Here is an 18,044-nt window from a genome sequence, read left to right on the forward strand (position 1 = left end):
CCCATGGTGGGAAACAAATATCCTTTCCCATGCTAAACCTCACCTACTGGAAATATATGGACACCAAATATCACGTATATGGACTATGTTAGTTGATTGCGACTTTTATGGAATATGTGAAAGGGGCTCCTTAAAAGTAAGATTTTCTATATTGTTTCTATGTTATTACTAAGGTATTTTTTTTTTGTTTTATTAAAGAGCACTGATACGTGAACATCCTAACGTGGCTGTACCACTTTGTACACCTCCTAGCTGTAACATTTAATATAAAATAGTAATAAGCACAGTCAATTAAAATTAAATAGAAAAATAAAATAATTCAATCCATGTTTGCTCTCTCTCTCATCCCATTTGTCCCTCTTTCTCCCTCTCATTGACACAAAACCGTTTCACTTTCTCAGCATCTCGCCGGCGACAACCACACAATCAATCTCCTCCCACACACTTGGAGTCGTCGTCGTGTTCTGTCACAGTCCCCGCTGTCATTAACTCTGTGTGTTTGTATCCTCCCAATCGGCGTTGCTTCACTATCTCCTTTGTTGGATGGACTGTCTCTGCTCTGACTTTGTTGAAGGTGAACTCTATCTTGTTGTTGGTTCTTCAATTTATGGGTTCATGGTTTGCATTTAGGGTTTTTGATGTTTTGAAATTTGTTTTTCAAAATTGGTAAAAACATCTTTTTCTCTCCAACATCTGATGCATGTGTGTGACTATGTGAGGAATTCTATAATTTTATTGTGATACTGTGAAACCAAATCTGCAATTTATGGGATACTGCTTACCCCTTGTATAATAAAGAGTTGATAAATTAGTTGCTTGTTATATAATTAGTTAAACATAATCTAAATTAACCACCATATGTAGCTTAAAAAATAATAGGAAAATGCTATTTATCTAGAAAAATAGCATCAAGAATTTTTCAAGACACATGTGGCAAGTTTTAATTGCATGATTTATTTGTCCACTTCCTATTTTTCAGCTACACCTCCTTGAATTGTGGCAAATAGTGCATTGTGATTGGTTGCTTTTTATTCTTGAAGAATTCTTGATGTTTTTTTTCCTAGAGATATAGCATTGCTCAAAATAATAACCTTTATTTTTTCATGAGTTTTCATAACCATATCAAGTTAGGATTTTGTGTGTGTTTATCTACATATGTCACTAAGTATTGAAAGAATCTTGATAGGATACATTTATTCTTAATAAAATTTCAAAAAGAATTTTGAATACTACTACAAGTTTTTTTACTTTGTGATGCAGAACCATATGATATATTAGCTTATGAATCTTGACTGATGAGCATGAGTGAGAGTTGAACTGTTGTCCATCTTTGACAGAATTTTGGAAACCTAACCAAAACAAAGATAGGCTTAACCATGTTTTATCAAAGGTGTAAGCACTTTTTATGTTCATGTCCAATTTGTGTCTTTTCTCACTATTTGTCCACATGATTTATGTAAAAGTAATACCTTTTGAGGCACACTGGTGAATTGAATGATGAGCATGAGTGAGGGATGAAAAAATTTCTATCTTTGAAAGGCAAACTAACAAACATTCTGATGCACTTAACCATTATTTTTCAAATGTGTAATCACAATTTATTTCCCTTACCAATTTTTCTCTTTCTCAGCATTTCTGCACATGATCTCAGGGAAATAAATATACTTGAGACACACTTGTGAGTAGATTGATGATTGTATAGTAAAATGTTAAGTATCCTCTATGTTTGATAGACTTTGTATAAACTAACCAAATTGTTTAAACACTTTACCACATTTTATCAAATGTGTAACCACTATTTGTTTTCATGACCAATTGTCGGACAATCTTTTTTTTTGAAGACATAATTGTTGGACAATCTTATATAAATAGATGACTTATACTTAGTAGAAGGAACAATTCTCTCTGTCTTGTTCTTAAAATTCCTCTCATATCATTTACTCTCACTAGTTCTTCTTTTCTTGTTTTTGTTTTAGATATGAGGTGACTATTAAAGTAGAGCTTACTAAGGATATTAGAGAGCAGGTGATGCAGTAGATACTCAGTTGTGTATGGGTATACAATAACATTCTACAAACATGGGTGTAAGTTCATTTTCTCCCTTATTTCAATTATGATCACACTCCCCTGAAATGTGATTGTAAAGTTTTGAATGTTTAGGATAACGAGTTGTTGATGTTAGTAAATGTGGGTTGGTTTTAAACTATGTTGCTTTGAATGACATCTAACGATAATACTTTAAATCTTTGTTATAGTTCATTGTCAAACTACATCTTTGTTTGTATAATTGTCCCAGACTAAAGATAGATGCGTAATAAATGGTTCATTTTCAGGTACAGTTAAGGCATGTTTTTGAAACAAAATCATTGATAGAAGTCAATAAAAAAGCCGAGTCAAGCTCAAAAGAATCAACTTCAAGCGACTACGTTCAATTTTTTTAATTTTAGTTTTATTATGTGATGTACTTATTCGGCCATCTATAAGATATAGTTAACTTATTTAGTTTCAATTTTATTGTTTGAAGCACTTATTCCACCATGTAAATGATATGGTTGTAATGTTCTACAAATTCATGGACATATTATAAAATTACTTGTAAATGTACAAAGTATGAACAATGGATATATCAATGTTATTTTGCATTGTAATTGTTTTCTTTGTTGCAATCCTATTTTCTTTGTACTCGAAGTAGTTTAAACTCGAAAACATAGATTGTCTTAAAATGATAATGTTTTCACCACATTCTATCAGTTTTGATATTTCATTGATAAATTGCCTTAAAAAGATATTGTTTTCACAAGAAAACTATATATAACCAAATATTTGAAGCGTGTAACCACAATTTTACAAAGGTGTAACCATATATTTTTTCATGCATTTAAAATTGGCTGTTTCTAAGCTTGCTAGCCTCACAACAGAAAATTAATTAAATTAAGAGTCCAAGAAACATAGAATATCGGTCACTTTTGATATTTCATTGCTAAATTACCTTAAAAAAGATATTGTTTTCACAGGAAAACTATATATAACCAAATATTTCAAGCGTGTAACCACAATTTTACAAAGGCGTAACCATATTTGTTTTCATTCGTTTAAAATTGGTCGTTTCTAAGTTTGCTAGCCTCGCAATAGAAAATTAATGAAATTGAGAGTCCAAGAAACATATAATATCAGCCACTTTTGATACAATCATTCATCATTTAACACAGATTTGTCACAAATTAGTATCATACACTTATAAGATTCATGTCTTCATCATGGATTTCTAATTAATTTACAAAAATTATTTTGAAAAACAATTTCAAAATTTGTAAACTGATTTCAAAGCTAATTCCAATCTTAAACATGTTTGGATATAGGGTTTAACAATTAGTTTCATAACAAATTCAACTTTGGAAGGAAAAAAAAACATTCAAAATAAAAAATATTTCATAGCCTTGCAAAACTAATTAGAGTTACCAATATCAGTCTTTACAGTACAGTATAAAACCCATCTTCCTATTAGTGTTACCAATATCAGTGTTTACCCATTTTTTTAGAACAACCATCAAAATCCACAAATCTTAAATACAAAGCCACATTACAAAATGGAATGAAAAATTTGAGATAAAGGTCACCTTCAACATAGAGATTAAGTTTCTGACTGGATTCCGACGATGTGATTTCCGATGAGTATAGAACTAGGTCACGACGGAGAGAGGGAATAGGGTCACACATAGACTATGATGCGACGTTGAGTGTGCAGTCGACGGTGGTTGAGAGGAGACGGCGGCGGGTAGGAGAGGCGGCGGTGGGAGGAGATTGTGATGATGGTTGAGGGAGAGGAGATCGTGGTTGTTGGTTAAGAGAGGAAATTGGTCACCGTTGTTGAGGGAAAGAGAGAGATGGTAGAATGAGTTTAGAGATTGAGGATAGATCAGTCTTTTCCATGTCACTAGGGTCTATTTTTTATTGTTTCTTTTGACAAGTCAGCAGTGGTACAAGGGTGTATCAACTAAAAGGGTGTTTATGTATCTCTTTTTCCTTTATTAAATCAAGGAAAATGTTACATAGACACCATTTATTCCTATACACCCTTGTACACCCCATGCACTAGGAAGAGAGAAGATGAGAGGAAAAAGAAAATGTGCTTGTGCGGGGTCCACGTGGCCACGTGTCAATTTTTTATGTGGGTGTCAAGGGGTGGATTGCCACCTAAGGGTGTCTATGTATCATAACTCTTAAATCAACACTTCATTTTCTTATATACCTATCTAGAGAAGTTGTCAGAAGCTGGTGAAAAGTATGTTCCTGTGGAGTTAGCGTTGTATATTGCCAAAGATGTCTCATCTGTTTTATTCTGGTTGGCCGTCACTGTTAAATTTTTGAACAGATATTTGGGAAATTTATTATTCAGTATTTGGGTAATTTTTTAAACAGTTATTTGGGTAATTTATTATTCAGTATTTGGGTAATTTTTTAAAACAGTCATTTTTCTTCATAATACAAATCTCTACTCAGGGAAACTCAAAAATTGTGTTGGAAGGTTTTGGAGGGTTCACATGAATTCTTCCAATTTAATCTATGTTGTTATAATATTGTTAAAATAAAAACACTTATTTACTAGTCTTTAAGAAAACAATTTCAAAAAATTTAAAAAATTTCTCCATTTTCCCTTATATTTCCCACCCCCAAAGCTCTCCCTTCCCCTCCCCTTCAAACTCCCAAAACAAAGCCTTAGGGTGTGTTTGGATTGAGGGTTTAGGAGGGAAATGGAGGGGAGGGTTCAATTTTAATTTTTAAATTACGGACAATGTAAAATGTTTTTTTAAAAGAAATTAAGTGTTTTTGAAGTATTATATAATCATTTATCACGTTGTTAATTCAATTTTCTAAAAATTATTTTATAATGTCCGTAATTTAAAAAATAAAAACAAGTCCTCCCCTCCCTTCCCCTCCTAAACCCTCCATCCAAACACTTTATAGATAAAATGCCTATTCCGATTTCTTATTTTGTAAATAATACTCTATAATTTTTGGTTCCTCTTTTAGTCTTCTATTCCCAATTGCATAATTTCGAATGTTTGTTTTTGAACACTAAATTGGATGGGTTGGGCAGGTCATATTGTACGTACATAATATGGAAGAGATTACAAATCACTTTTGGTGAATATCTAAAGTAATAAAAATAATTTTAGAATTTTTCATCTTGGTTTCAATAAAAACAATTTTTGGTCTGTTTACAAAACTGTGATCTTTATTGTGCTCCTTTTTTTTTTTTGTGTCATTTTGTCATATATACCTAACCAATATAAATTTTCTGTTCCTTTTTTTTTTGTTAGAAGCATAAGTGCTCATGTTGGTTATTGGCATTGATTTTATTATATGTCTAGAAAAGGAGTAATTTGATCTGTCTCTTGTTCTTGTCCTCAAATAAGCATAGTTGTAACTTGTAAGCTTCACTTTCATGGTATGATTCACTATTCCCACACTTTTTACACATTCCTTCTCATTTTCCTATACTGACTTGAGCATCAACGTGCCTGCAGAAACCTTTTGTTCCACCGCGAAGACTCATCACCACCGTACCAGAGCACTTTCCGACACCATTGCCTTCATCGGTTCCTCACCAGACATATCATTTGGCGCTAATAGGAGAGGATCATTCTCTAACGGCCACGGTCTAACAATCCTCCACCATTTCCTCCATCTGTTCCTCGCCAATGTTAACAAAAAACTATCATCCAATCTTATTTTTTATTGGGGAATTAGTCACTTTAGTCCCTGAATGGGGAACGATTCGTCAATTTAGTCCCTGAATGCAGATAAATTGCAAAATAGTCCCTGAATGTAGACTTTGTTAGTCAATTTAGTCCCTGAATGCAGACTCCGTTAGTCAATTTAGTCCCTGAATGTAGACTTCGTTAGTCACTTTAGTCCCTGAAATTGACCATGCAGGGACTGTTTTGCATATTATCTGCATTCAGGGATTAAATTGACGAATCGTTCCCCATTCAGGGACTAAAGTGACTAATTTCCCATTTTTTATTTATAATAAATGTTGTCACATCTTTGATTTGTAATATATACCAATATTTGTTTTTATCTTTTTTTTTTTATCAAAGCAATAAAATATAAAAGTTGTCTTTTGGGATTTTATTTATTAAAAAAAGGTTAATAGATAAATAAAAACTTATATATTTAAAAACATCAATTGAGTGTGATGTAAATAGATAAACACGATATATTTGAAAAAATTTAATATTAATTTCAATTTCATAAATGACTTTTTTTTTTAAAGAAATTTTATAAATGACTTCTTGCAACTTCTAAATGCTAAATGAAATTTAATTGATGCTATTTTAACATTAAATTTTTAGTTATAAAAGGGATCAAACTTTTTTTTTTATTTAAATGATGGAACATATGACTCAAATTCACTTTTGTTTATATGCTTTGATCATATTTTTGTCTTTATTTCTTGTTGTAACAAATGGTGGTAAGCCACATTTCACACCAAGAAATAGTGGTATGTCACATTTCACACCATTTTCATATTAACAAAATTTTATCATTTTTAGCAACTTTCTTTTTGCTTATTGACATTGCAGTTAAAGTTTTAGTAACTTTCTTTTCCTTATCTGACATTGCAGTTAAAATTTCCAACTGTGTTAGTTACGATGATTGTTCAAATGTGTGTCCCGCCTGTTATATGAGGTGCATTGATGGCATGTGTGAGCCGTTTATTATCAAATAATTATATAATTTCATTTGTACGTGATAGTATTTGTATTTTTATAATTTACCTCAAAGTTTTATTTATAATTCTCATTTTTTCTATATACATAATTATTTATGTTTGTCTCGTTTCCTTTTATAATTATAGCCACTTTAATAAAAAAATATAAATATGTAGATTAATTATTTATTCTACTTCTATGCTTAATATTCCTCTCACTTAAATGACATGACACGAGAAACCTATGAAATTTCACTTTACAACTTACAATCACAATCACCGAAGGATGAAGAACAAGACTAGGTTTTCAGCGGCAGCAAACTTTAAACCATAGAAGCGATGAGATGTTGTAACAAGACCAAAGCGATGATGATGGATTTCTCAAGTTAGGTCGTAGGGTACTGATTTAAAATTGTGTTAGCATTGGTGTTGGGCTTTAGTGTTGCAGGTATTGTGAAAGAAGATAAAAGACCGTGATCTTTAAAAATGTCAAGTTGCTTTTGCATATGTTTATCTCTTTTATCCTTGTTCTACCGTGACAAAAATCCCTAATTTGTTCAAAACTAATATTTTTAAATTAAAGATATAAAAATTAAAGTCCATTTTAAAAATACTCCATAGAGTAATAGCACCCACAAAGTTGGTTCTGACAACAGAACACAAAGGCCAACCCAAAACAATAGACAATAAAAGAAAACCCCTACCACACCACATAATGACTATTACTTTTCCCATCCCACTGCCTTCTCGCGCGCCCTGCAAAATTTACAAAAAGACCCCTGGTCCGGATTATATAATCCGGACCAGATTGTTAGTGATATCCGGAAAACGAAATCCGGACCAGATGTTATGTGTTTTTTTGTGTCTTTCTTTGATGTCAAGGGTCTCTGTTGATCGTTATATGAACCCCACACAAGCTGCAATGCAATTGCAGGGTTCATATGAACGATCAACAATGACCATGACACCACCGACACCCCTAAAAAACTAAAAACATTTGAAGAAAATGGAAGAAAAGAGGTGAAGTGAAGAATGAAGGTATTTGTTGAAGATGGAAGCCTATTTATAGCCTAAAACAAGTCCTAGGTCATTAATACAGTCAATAAAAACGTGTTAGTGGTTGTAACCGTCCAAACCCACATTAATGACTCTCTTTCAAAAGAATCCAATGCTGAAGCTTTTTGGATTATAAATTCCGGAACTTCCTTAGCCCTACAAGAAGTGCCAACTTTTCCCTTGTTCACCATTATCGCATTAATCCGGAAAATATATTCCGTAAAATTGATATGTATTCTGGATTGTATATTTCGGAATGCATCTGTCATGGCCGGTGGTCTGCACCACACGTTTTTGTTAGTGGTCAAGTCAAAAAAACGTGTTTTACCACGTTTTTGACTGCATTTATGGCCTCCCAACCGTTTTTGACCCACCCCTCCCTATAAATAGCCTTCTAAACCCCACCATTTCTCACACCATCCTCTCCCACCCTCTCGTCCTCTTCTTCCTTCTACAACCATGGTTTTCCATCGTTGGCCTTTTATAGATAAGGGTCTCGTTGAAACCTTTCAGGGTTTGTATGAACGGTCAATGAGGATGGAACCGCGCTGCAACTAAGTGCGGTTCATCTGAGGGTCATGTGGGTCAGTGTGGTTCTTAACTTCGCCTGTTTGGGCATAAGTTTGAGCACTCCTACCTCCCTCAGGGGCATTGTTTTCTTCTTCCTGCCCTCCTCTTCCCTCCTCCTCCGGTTTTCCTCTAATAGAGAAACTACTACTACGTCCTATCACATAGCAGTGGTTAGGCTCTTAGGAGATTAGAAATAGATAAAGGATCTTATGTAATAAGCTTAAAAAGCTTGAAAATTATTGTAATGTATTGTTCATATATTAATAAAATGAGTTGGTTTTATGTTTGTGTCTTTTTATTTCTGATTTTTATTTTATTTGCATTTTTTTTACGAATTGTAAAGCTTAAAATTGCAAAAGTTCTGGTAAAACATTATTCCGGATTATAAAATCAGGAAACATCTGCAAAATTCTAACAATGCAATCCGAAAAACGAAATCCGGACTAGGGGTAAAATTGGAAAAAAAAATAGGGCGCGCGAGGAAAGGCATAGGGTGGGAAAAGTAATAGTCCCACATAATACCCATCACAAGGAACGATTAAATCACTTGGAAACATCGACAACCACCTTAACCATCTAAAAATCTTATACCACACCTTAGAGACCACCCTTCAAGTAACAAAAGGATGACTGATAGACTTTGCAGACTCCCCATTGAAAGCACAGAAAGCTCTTGCCGAATTGGTATTAACCCCATGCCTGAGCAAATTAGACCTAGTCAGAATCCTGTCGAGGAGAGCCTATCAAGAAAACACTTGAACTTTTGAAAGGACCCAGTTCCATACGAAGTCATTTAAAAGAACTAAAATTAAAATAATTTTACACTCATGAAATAACAAGACAATATATCACATACAATGTATGTAATTTAAATCTTTAATTAGTATTTTAATTATTGTCAAAAGAGGATGGATATTTTGAATCCAAGAGTAACTCTATAGATTTACTCTAAATCATAGACTTTAATTTTAAGGGTAATTAATGATCAAGATAAATTTATAATAATCTCTAGCTAGGATAAAGGTTTTCATTATCCTTCTAACTTAAGTTCAACTACAACAAAACACTTTATGAAGGCGATGTTTTCCACACCGATCTTCACCTTTCAAACATGGATGAAATGCATTTTTAAGCAAAACTTATAAAGTACATTATCAGTTCACAAGAGCTTCTATGAAACATGATTAATTGTAGACGTCACAATTTGTAATTAGGATCAACTTGAATTAACCTAAACCATTTGTTTTATCCGTCTTGATGTACCTAAATGTAAAAATAATGTTAACATGATTGATTATATATATATATATATATATATATATATATATATATATATATATATATATATATATATATATATAAAGATTACTAGGAAATTTCACAATGTTTGTATTAAATAAACTGGAAACTTACACAAGAGTAGAGGCGGAAGCAAAGCGTGCTTCAACCAAACAACAAGAGTTCCTTATAAAGGAAAAAAGGTTCACTATTTGAACCGGTAAAAGGCGACCTAAACATTCGGTGGCCGGTTACAAAAGACAGAACAACATTATTGCCGAAGCCGGGTGCTCATTGGGCCCCATCGCCACTTTAACAATAATCACAAAAATACAAACAACTTTAACAAAGTTGTCAAAAAGAAAAGAAAAAGAAAAAGCTAAAGCTAAAGTTGATTACGACTAAAGCAAAAGCTGAAAAGGACCATTTGTCCACCATAAGATTCTTCAGAATTATTGTCAAGATTTTTATGGATTTTGCGTCCCTTTTTTGGCTATGATCTCAATCATTGAGTCCCAAATATCTTCCACCGTTGGTTCTGGTTGTGATTCACCAGCAAGAATTTCTTCATCTTCGTCTTGATCCTTAGACCCTTTGGAGGATATGGACATATTGTCTTCAGGGAAAGAACAGAAAAACTGGTCTTTCATAAAATCAAGCACTCTGACCTTAATCTGATCATTGGTTTCTTGAGGGTATTTCCTCTGGAAGTACGTCTTAACATCATTCATAGAAAAGCTTTGAGTATTGGAGGTTTTAACACTCTTGGCCTTTTCTGAAGAAATAGAGGCACTAATTTTTTCAGATATAATTTTTATATCTTCTGAACTCATATTAGTCCAAAATTTATAAAAGAAATTTCTTTGTAAAATAGGAACATTAAACTTATCCTTAGAGATGGTAATATTCCATCTCCAGATCCAGGGGATTTGAAATTTACAAAAGAAAAGACAAGGACATTGCCCTGTGATAAGTTTGCTGGATGCAACCTTTTCAATTAAAGGGCTAGTATTGCACCAAGAAGTATACAAATTTTGTATTTCAGCAGGTATAATTTCTAACGATGGACCAAATTTTTGCCACCACGAGAAAAACCAATTTGGAATATGTTTTTCAACAATTTCGGGATTAACTGAAAAGAACCAAGAATGCTTGTTCTTGGGATTTTGATAATAAAAGGTTTGAGTAAAAGCATTGATATAATCCCAATAATTAAAATTTATGGAATTACCTTGACCATCTATAATAGCCTTTTCATGGTTTGGGCTAATACCCCAGTCCTTTGGTAACAAAATTTTGTTAATATGACATTTTGAAAAACTTATAAAGTCTTTAATATTACCATTATGGTGATTATGAGTAATGGTAACAGATCCTGATCCGATCAAAAGCATTTCAAGATGTGGTCGGGATTTTCCAGCCATACCAGGGTATCCTCTGGTGTCTAAGTATCTGTCTTTAACAGACCAACCATCACTATTATTTAGTGAAAGATCTTCATCATCAATATACATGATGATTTCCACAATGGGATTTTCAAAATACTCTTGGGAAGATTCTTCCTGAGTTGCTTGTCTGTAAGATATTATCTTACTTTTTACAGAGGAGGAAGATGCTTCTTCTTTCTCTTTTTTCACATTAGAAAAATTAGGCCTTCCTTTGTTGTATTGGACTACTGACCAGTCCCCAATAATAGGAACATTACTTGCCATTGGTTCTTGGGGCAACATATTATTGCCTCCTTGGTTACCTCGGCCACGACCACATTGGCTACGGCCTCCTCTCCCCCTATAAGGGGTTGTCATTTCCCTGCAAAAATTCACGAGTTAAGAAATCAGCAAGAGAGTTATTTTCTCCTTTAATGTATTGAATATCAAATTCAAAAGCGGATAATTGAGCTTGCCAGTTAGCAAAAATTTGTTTTGCCACAAGATTCTTAACATCTTTTTCAAGAATAGGTTTTGCCGAACTACAATCAATCCTAAGCAAAAACTTTTGATTAAGTAAATCACTCTGAAATTTAGAGATGCATTTTATGATAGAAAGCATTTCTTTCTTAACTGTAGAATACTTAGTTTGAGTGGGATTCCACTTTCCTGAAGTAAATCTAACTAACACTTCTTTATTAGAAGTAGGGTTAACTTGTTTAAGAATTCCCCCATAACCCAAATTGGAAGCATCAGTTTCAACAATTTTGAAATAATTAGGATTAGCTAGAGAAAGACAGGGTAAACACTTGACTTTACTCTTAATCCTTTGAACCGTATGAGTATGTTCATCTGTCCAGGGTTTAGGTTTAGATTTTAACCTATTATACAGAATAGCTGTATCCTTGGATAAATATTCATAGTAGTCTGAGACATAATTAAGACTACCTAAAAACCTTTGTAATTGAGTTTTATCCAGAATAATATCGGGAAACTTAGAAGCAAATTCGATACTCCTGTCAATAGGAATTATGGTTCCTTTATCAATGGTGTGACCCAGAAATCTAATTTTAGACTGGAATAATTTCATTTTGGGCGCTGAGACAGCAAGCCCACTTCTTTAAAGATTTTTAAATGTTTAATATGTTGATCTATAGTTTTTGAAAAAACTAAAACATCATCAATGTAAACAATAATGAATTCAGAGTATTTCTCAAAAATGTCATTCATAATTTTTTGAAATTCTGATGGCGCATTTTTCAAACCAAAAGCCATCACAAGCCATTCAAACTGTCCAAACGGAACGGTAAAAGCAGTTTTATATCTATCAGATTCCTTAATTTGAATCTGCCAATAACCAGATTTCATATCAAATTTAGAAAAGATAGTCGCATTAGCTAATCTATCTAACAAATCCTTTTTGTTAGGAATCGGATACCTAATCCATTTTAGAACCTTATTAAGAGGTTTGTAATTAATAACCAATCTAGGAACACCACGTTCCTTCTCAGCAGCGTTATCAACATAAAAAGCTGTACAACTCCAAGGAGATTTGGATTTTCTAATTAATCCTTTGTCAAGAAGAGATTGAATCTCTTTTCTACACAAATTTTGATAGTTATCATTCATTTGTGCCGGTCTGGCCTTGGTAGGAATTTGACTTTCATTAAAGTCGTCAACATAAGGAAGAGAAACAGTATGTTTCTTTCTATCCCAAAAAGCATTCGGAAGATCATTGCAAACTTCATTTTTAAATTGAAGTTCTAAAGACTTAATTTGTCTTTGTATATCAGCTTTTTTTAGCTGTTCTTCTATATTAAGAAGATTTATTTCTTCCTTAAGAAAACATATTTGTTTTTCTTTTTTACTAAGAATATCCTTAACTTCATTGAGCATCCTAGTATGAGGATTAGTGATAAATTCAAAAGTAATTTCTTGATTATCAATCAAAGTAGTAATTCCCTTTTGATCAATATTTTTGATGGGCATAATATTATGCAAAAAGGGAGTTCCTAACATAACTCTATGAGTTAAATTTTTTACCAAAATAAAATTAGTAGGTAAAAAAATATTTTGATTGCAAATATAAGCATTAGAAAGTTTGTAATTAACTTGAAGTTTATCTCCTCCGGCTTGGGTTAGAGATTGAGTAGTTTTAGAAAAATATTTTGTAGGAATAATTCCTTCCTGAATACAGTTCAAGTCTGCACCACTATCAACCAAAGCGATTTCATTTCTAAGAATATATTCCTTATTTATAACTAAAGTAATTTTCACAAACCATTTTTGCGAAGTAACTCTTTGAAGAGTAGTTAAAAAAGTATTTTCTGATTTTTCTTCGGAAGTAGAAGGTTTAGAATCCTCAATTTTAGGAATGTCCTGAATAATTTCCTCAATCTTTAAAGTTTCTAATTTAGAAACCCGCTGAGATAATATATTATTATCTCTTTTTATTTGAGATATTTTACCTTTTAAAAGATTGATTTCTCTTCTTAAATCATCAGTAGAAACAGGTGTCTCTCTAATATTAGTTTCAAGAAATCTAGATAAGACTTCACTAATTCTATAAGGTGTCTCAATAATTTGAGGACCTTTATCCTTATTAGAACCATCTTTAATAAGAAATTCTAACATTTTTCTTTTCAGATTATTGTCTGAAATACTATCAATCGCTTTCAAAGCTTCATCATGTTCTGCAGTTAGAACATTTAAACCATTCATTTCGACTATTTGTTTCCAATAGTCTATTTCTTCATTACAAAGGCAATCAGAGTCTGAACTCTTATTAGACTCATTATCACTTGAAGAATCATCAATTTGATCTATAACATCATTATTATCATCTGATTCATTATCAGAATATTTAAATAAAACTTTCTCAAGTTGAGATCGAAGATTATCATCTTCTATGTCATTGAGCTGTTTTTTAGTCCAGCATTGGGTGGCATAATGACCAGTCTTGCCACATTTATGGCAAGTAATATTTTTGGAAAACTTATCAGCTTTCCTTTTGTTTTTAGCACTAGGAAAATTTTCCCTAGACTTGCTTTTAGAGAAATTTTCTCTATGTTTCTTCCTATTACAAGACTTATGATGTTTCTTTCTCTTAGTTTGAGAAGTATCATTAGAAGAACTAATTTTCTTCTTATTCTTTCTTTCAACTGCCGGTTTACCTAAGTCGAAGGCAAACTGTTCACAGAATTCACCAAGCTGATGTTTCTCAGTTAATTTCTGCTTTTTAAGCTGATTTTTTAACTTTATGTCATTACATAAAGAAATGCCTTCTTGAATACAAGTATTCGTTATTTGACCATAAGTTAAATCTGGGTAATTAATATTTATCCCGTCATTTCTATTTCTTAAAGATTGCCTAATTTTTTCGGAAAAAAGATGAGGTAAGCCATCCACAAATTTAGCTTTCCAGTGACTGTCATTAGGATTTTCAATCATAAAAAGTCTTGATAGAAAGGTATCCTTGTACCATCTAAAATGTGTCAAAGAAGGACATCTTAAATTTTGTAAAAGAGTGCAGATACGCTCTCCAACAGGTATTCTAGTACCAACAAAATTGTTTATAATGGAAAGACTTAAAGTATAAACAGCGTCTTCTTCATTAGTATTAGTTACAGATCCTGTGGCTTCATTTTTAATAATCTTTTTATGAGAAAGAATTTCTTCTCTTTGAACATCAGTGAGATACCAATCCCACCAACCTCTAAGTTGGCCAGCAAACCCAACGGTAATAAAACTAGCAATGTTTCTATCAGAATTACCTTGCTGTTTACAAATGGTAGAATACATAAGCATTTTCTGAATAACCGTGACAATTTGTCTATCATTTAGACCGTCAATGTTCCATTCATAAATGGATCTACCCGAGTACGAGTTTTGAACAATATCCTCATTTTCTTCAAAAAGCAAATCTTGAGGAGAAGGTCTATCGTAATAGATTTTATCAACACCACGCTTAGTATAAACGGTATTAATATCAGCCTTTTTATTAAGACTAAAATCATTGAACATGGTAGCCAGTTCATCAACATTTTCAAAATCCTTACTAGAATTTTTAGATTCATTATCTGAATCTTCATCTTTAGAAATAACATTAAGATTTAATTTCTTAAGTTTTTCTTGCAAAGTATTCATAAATTCATTCGAATTATCATCAATTTTGAAATTCTCAATTTTAGTGGGAGGCTGAATTATAGGAGTCTCACTAATTTGTTCATAAAAACCTTTAGAAGTTGAAGGAATATCCTTTTTCTCAAAATGGTCAATAATAATCTTTTGATTGTCAATGTTCTTTTCAACCAAAAATTTTAAAAACGCGATATCTTTATCTAAAGACAAAAGTTGGTCTCCTATTCGAGTCAAATAAGCATTAGAAAAATTTTGCGCTTTGATTATAGAGTTTAACTCATTAAGGTTATTTAAGGTATTACCTACTTTAGGTCCTATGTTAGTGTGCGAATACGCAACAGCTTCAACGTCAGTTCCCAAAGTCAAACTTTTTTCAGGAGGAAAAGGAGATTGAATAGGCTCATTTTGCCCAATAATATACCAAGACCTAGATTTTAGGGTCAAAATTTCTTTTTCATTTTGATTAAGAAAATAGGTTATAAACCATTCAACAAATCTAATGAACTCTTGAGTTATCCTAAGATGTTCATAATAATCATCCTTGATTTTTTTACGTTCCCAATCAGGAAATTTTTTAAAAAACCAATCTCTAAAATCAGAATATTTATCCATCATAAATTCATCATTGATGAATTTTCTCCACAAACTATTAGGCGTAAGATCCATTAAAAATCTGATTCAGTTGGGGACGTTTTACGTTCCTTTTGACTATCATTAGTCTCATAAACTCCATAAGGAATTTTGTTATCACTTATCATTATGTGATCAACAGTTTCAGAATCATCTTTTATCTTAGATGATGAAGCTTCTGAAAAGGAATTCCTAGAAATATTACTAGGTACAGAATAAAAATTGTTGGAAGAATATCTAGAAGATATACTTCTAGGTATTTTACAAATTCTCTGAGGAGTAAATCGAATTTCGACATCTCCATCAGTGGTTTGAACAATTTGTTCAACATCCCTATTCATGATAGGTTCAGGATTCACGATACGAGGAAGATTCCAGTTTTCAGGGAATTCTAATTCGTCCCACCTAATTAGTCTATTGGTAGCAACCTTAGAGGTCAACAAATTAGTATTAACCAACGTAGTGGTTCCAGGATGACTTATTTGTCTAGCCTTAGGATTAAGGGTATTTAACACCTTAAAATATATCCTATAACAAACAGTCATAATTTGACTTCCAGCTTTAAAATCATAACCATTAGTATGAATATTCATTTGTAAAGCTTCAAATAAGTGTTTATCAGACAAAGATAAACTCAAATTAGGTGCTATATCAAAATAGACTGGACCATGACATAAACTGGTCTCAATTACAGTAGCTAAAGATTGTTTAAAATCATTACACCTGCCATCTCTAACGTAGGCCATTATACTAGTATTTAAGCCAAGCAGAGTTAAAGGTCTAATAGCAATTTGTATTAACCCAACATGTATATATTTATACTCTTTGAAGGATTCTAAATCCTTTTTGCATAACATAAATATATCTTGAGAATCTTTTGAGATTCTAACATTTTGTTCAATGGTTTTAACAGCCATTCTAGACTTAAAGTCAAATATCCCAAAATTATAAATTTCTTTTTTAGGGACAGATGGTATTACCCATTTGTTTAATTTTTCCAAATTATTTGGGAATTCGACCAATTCTTGATTGGTGGTAAGATCATTTTGATCTGGTTCTTCCATGAAGAAAACAACGGGCGAACAGTGTTATGACATAGTTAAATAACAAAGTAAAGCAAAGTATCATAACTTTCTCATGATCATAATACCAGATAGTTTAGACTTAAAAAACTTTTATAAAAGTCTCTAAACCTATCAACCCTTAGGGATAGAAGAGCAAAGCTCTCAACGAGACATCGAACGCAGTAATCTGACAAAAATTCAAGAAAACAACAGACATCACATATCTCTAACTCCCTCCCCGGGAAAACGAGATTTTTGTCTGAAACAAGAATCACCAGATCCGTCCCAAAATTCTTTTATGTTTAAAATAAAAGTTATTATGATCATGACAATGTTTTAATACATTAATTACTAAGTTAAAAACTAAGTCATAACAACAGTTTAGCCTCTAATTGTCATTCAATTAGAGTTAGGAAGACGAGGTACCTGAATTCAAAACGGAAAAGGCGATATATATATATATATATATATATATATATATATATATATATATATATATATATATATATATATATATATATATATTTAAAACTTAAAGAACAGCCATATTTTGGCACCAGAATCACACAACTTTGCGAATGTCCTTTTGAATACCTTACCGGTACCTATAATCTTAAGGAAATGGAAAAGAAAATGTGTAAATTAAAATAACAATTGATCGACTTATAATAGATTTTGATTAACTTATTATGGATTTTTTATAACAATTATCTGCAATTGAAAGTGTAACCATGGCTAATTAGGTATCAATGGAAGAAGATGGAGGCGTGTGGTCGTGTAGTAAAATGTTACCCTATACATTATTAGTAATTAATCTTGACCATTAATTAAGTTTAAAATGAATGGTTAAGATTTAGAGTTACTCTTGGAGTCAATATATCTCTTCTCTTGTAAAAAAAAAAGTTTTTTAATATAATAATCAAATATATCATTTATACTTTTTGACTTTGATACAATAAATTTATTGACATCATACATTTATGAATTTTTTTTTTAGGGCAACATACATTTATAATTGTTGCCCTTAAAAAAAAGAATACATTTATAGCTTTAAAACATAGTAACGACTACACTGATATTTATAATGTCACCATCGCTACACCAAAAAACACATTAGACAGCCATTTTTAAGCCTTAGACAGTGCTTTTTAAACCTATTTA

At 32.0% G+C, this 18,044-nt stretch overlaps 2 long non-coding RNA genes across 4 annotated transcripts; both read left to right on the top strand.

Moving 5' to 3' along the window:
- The first annotated feature begins 306 nt into the window (after window positions 1–306).
- On the top strand, window positions 307–2,648 carry LOC146930443 (uncharacterized). Its single transcript, XR_015006383.1, has 2 exons — window positions 307–2,084; window positions 2,334–2,648. It is a non-coding gene; the product is annotated as an uncharacterized LOC146930443 (long non-coding RNA).
- A 2,337-nt stretch (window positions 2,649–4,985) lies between these two features.
- On the top strand, window positions 4,986–6,839 carry LOC146930444 (uncharacterized). Of its 3 annotated transcripts, none has more exons than XR_015006386.1 (3): window positions 5,081–5,449; window positions 5,529–6,508; window positions 6,633–6,839. It is a non-coding gene; the product is annotated as an uncharacterized LOC146930444 (long non-coding RNA). The 3 variants fall into 3 exon arrangements; XR_015006385.1 differs by having other exon boundaries at window positions 5,144–5,158; window positions 5,322–6,508; XR_015006384.1 differs by having other exon boundaries at window positions 4,986–6,508.
- Window positions 6,840–18,044: the final 11,205 nt, after the last annotated feature.

The sequence above is a fragment of the Medicago sativa genome, chromosome 4 (genome assembly GCF_051527215.1).
Source record: "Medicago sativa cultivar Bolivia chromosome 4, Bolivia_mono, whole genome shotgun sequence".
Taxonomy (NCBI): domain Eukaryota; kingdom Viridiplantae; phylum Streptophyta; class Magnoliopsida; order Fabales; family Fabaceae; genus Medicago; species Medicago sativa.